Raw genomic sequence first — 3,707 nt, 5'->3', positions numbered from 1 at the left:
AGCACGGTTACGGACATATTTCTTTAGGACTCCCATGAACCTCTCAAAGGGGAACATATTGTGTAGAAATACGGGCCCCAGAATGACAATCTCGTCGACTAGATGAACCAGGACATGCGTCATGATATTGAAGAAGGATGGTGGGAACACCAGCTCGAAACTGACAAGACATTGCGCCACATCACTCCTTAGCCTTGGTACGATTTCTGGATCGATCACCTTCTGAGAGATTGCATTGAGGAATGCACATAGTTTCACAATGGCTAATCGGACGTTTTCCGGTAGAAGCCCCCTCAATGCAACCGGAAGCAGTTGCGTCATAATCACGTGGCAGTCATGAGACTTTAGGTTCTGGAACTTTTTCTCTGGGATATTTATTATTCCCTTTATATTCGACGAGAAGCCAGTCGGGACCTTCATACTGAGCAGGCATTCAAAGAAGATTTGTTTCTCTTCTTTCGTAAGAGCGTAGCTGGCAGGACCTTCATACTGCTTCGGAGGCATGCCGTCTTTTTCGTGCAAACGTTGCAGGTCCTCCCGTGCCTCAGGTGTATCTTTTGTCTTTCCATACACGCCCAAGAAGCCTAGCAGGTTCACGCAAAGGTTCTTCGTCACGTGCATCACGTCGATTGAAGAGCGGACCTCTAGGTCTTTCCAGTAGGGTAGGTCTCAAAATATAGATTTCTTCTTCCACATGGGTGCGTGTCCCTCAGCGTCATTCAGAACAGCTAGTGCGTCGGGACCCTTTTCAAAGATTACGTGTAAATCATTGACCATAGCAAGTACGTGATCACCGGTACGCATGGCGGGCTTCTTCCGGTGATCTGCCTCGCCTTTGAAATGCTTGCCTTTCTTTCGACATTGATGGTTGGTCGGAAGAAATCGACGATGGCCCAGGTACACATTCTTCCTGCATTTGTCCAGGTATATACTTTCAGTGTCATCTAAACAGTGTGTGCATGCGTGATATCCTTTGTTTGTCTGTCCTGAAAGGTTACTGAGAGCGGGCCAATCGTTGATGGTCACGAACAACAACGCCTTTAGGTTAAATTCCTCTTGTCTGTGCTCATCCCACGTACGTACACCGTTTCCATTCCACAGCTGTAAAAGTTCTTCAACTAATGGCCTTAGGTACACATCAATGTCGTTGCCGGGTTGCTTAGGGCCTTGGACGAGAACTGGCATCATAATGAACTTCCGCTTCATGCACATCCAAGGAGGAAGGTTATACATACATAGAGTCACAGGCCAGTTGCTGTGATTGCTGCTCTGCTCCCCGAAAGGATTAATGACATCCACGCTTAAAGCAAACCATACGTTCCTTGGATCCTTTGCAAACTCATCCCAGTACTTTCTCACGATTTTTCTCCACTGCGACCCGTCAGCGGGTGCTCTCAACTTCCCGTCTTTCTTACGGTCCTCACTGTGCCATCGCATCGACTTGGCATGCTTTCCGTTTCTGAACAGACGTTTCAACCGTGGTATTATAGGAGCATACCACATCACCTTCGCAGGAACCCTCTTCCTGTGGGGCTTGCCGTGAACATCACCAGGGTCATCTCGTATGATCTTATACCGCAATGCACCGCATACCGGGCATGCGTTCAGATCCTTGTATACACCGCGGTATAGGATGCAGTCATTAGGGCATGCATGTATCTTCTCCACCTCCAATCCTAGAGGGCATACGACCTTCTTTGCTGCGTATGTACTGTCGGGCAATTCGTTATCCTTTGGAAGCTTCTTCTTCAATATTTTCAGTAGCTTCTCAAATCCTTTGTCAGGCACAACATTCTTTGCCTTCCACTGCAGCAATTCCAGTACGGTACCGAGTTTTGTGTTGCCATCTTCGCAATTGGGGTACAACCCTTTTTTGTGATCCTCTAACATGCGATCGAACTTCAGCTTCTCCTTTTGACTTTCGCATTGCGTCCTTGCATCGACAATGACCCGGCGGTGATCATCATCATCGGGCACATCGTCTGGTTCCTCTTGATCTTCAGCAGCTTCACCCGTTGCAGCATCATTGGGCACATCGTCTGGTTCCTCTTGATCTTCACCAGCTCCCCCCGTTGCAGCATCACGGTATTCAGGGGGCACATAGTTGTCATCGTACTCTTCTTCTTCGTCGTCTTCCATCATAACCCCTATTTCTCCGTGCCTCGTCCAAACATTATAGTGTGGCATGAAACCCTTGTAAAGCAGGTGGGTATGAAGGATTTTCCGGTTAGAGTAAGACACTGTATTCCCACATTTAGTGCATGGACAATACATAAAACCATTCTACTTGTTTGCCTCAACCGCATCGAGAAACTCATGCACGCCCTTAATGTACTCGGAGGTGTGTCTGTCACCGTACATCCATTGCCGGTTCATCTGCGTGCATTATATATAATTAAGTGTCCGAATTAATAGAAGTTCATCATCACATTAAAACCAAAGTACATACATAGTTCTCATCTAACAACATATAGCTCTTCAGAGCATCTAATTAATTAAACCATACATTGAAACTATGTAAAACATTTTAATGCGAAAACAAACGCGATCATAATCGCAACCAAGGTAACAATTGATCCAACGGCATAATGATACCAAGCCTCGGTATGAATGTCATATTTTCTAATCTTTCTAATCTTCAAGCGCATTGCATCCATCTTGATCTTGTGATCATCGACGACATCCGCAACATGCAACTCCAATATCATCTTCTCCTCCTCAATTTTTTTTTATTTTTTCCTTCAAGAAATTGTTTTCTTCTTGAACTAAATTTAACCTCTCGACAGTAGGGTCGGTTGGAATTTCTGGTTCACATACATCCTAGATAAATAAAATCTATGTCACGTTGGTCGGCATAATTTTCATAAACAATAAATGAACCAATAGTTATAAAGATAATATATATACCACATCCGAATCATAGACAGGACGAGGGCCGACGGGGGCGGATACCAAAACCATCGCACTATATAAGATGCAATAATAAAAGTAAGAAAATGATACAAGTATCTATCTAAACATACAAGTAAGAATATTTTTCCTTTCAGAAAGAAGATAAGAACAAGAGGCTCACCACGGTGGTGTCGGTGATGAGATCGGCGTGGGTGATCGACGGCGGTGAAGACGGGGACGGGGCGTGACGGACCGCTAAATCTAGACAGATATTATGGAAAATGGAGTTTGGAGGTCGAGCTTGGAGAGGAGAAAGCTTAAGTAGTGTGGCTTGGGCATTCCATCGAACACCTTGTGTGCATAGGAGGTGAGCTAGAGCACCACAAAGCCCTCTCCCCCTCGGCCAGAGAAAAACAGAGCACTGGGGTGCTCTGCTCGCGAGCGAGGGGTATATATAGGCACCTCATTGGTCCCGGTTCGTGGCATGAACCGGTACTAAAGGGGGGCCTTTGGTCCCGGTTCAGGCCACCAACCGGGACCAATGGTGGTGGGCCAGGAGCCAGGCCCATTGGTCCCGGTTCGTCCCACCAACCGGGACCAAAAGGTCCAGACGAACCGGGACTAATGGCCCACGTGGCCCGGCCGGCCCCCTGGGCTCACGAACCGGGTCCAATGCCCCCATTGGTCTCGGTTCTAGACTGAACCGGGACTAATGGGCTGACCCGGCCTGGACCTTTGCCCCCTTTTTTACTAGTGAGCACCTCCAAGAAGAGATGCGACGCCGATGACGCTGCTGCCCGGACGCGTCCTAGGGT

This window comes from Triticum urartu, chromosome 2A (assembly GCF_056163025.1).
Source record: "Triticum urartu cultivar PI428250 chromosome 2A, HENAU_Tu73, whole genome shotgun sequence".
In the NCBI taxonomy this organism is placed as follows: Eukaryota; Viridiplantae; Streptophyta; class Magnoliopsida; order Poales; family Poaceae; genus Triticum; species Triticum urartu.
This window is presented reverse-complemented; position numbering follows the sequence as displayed.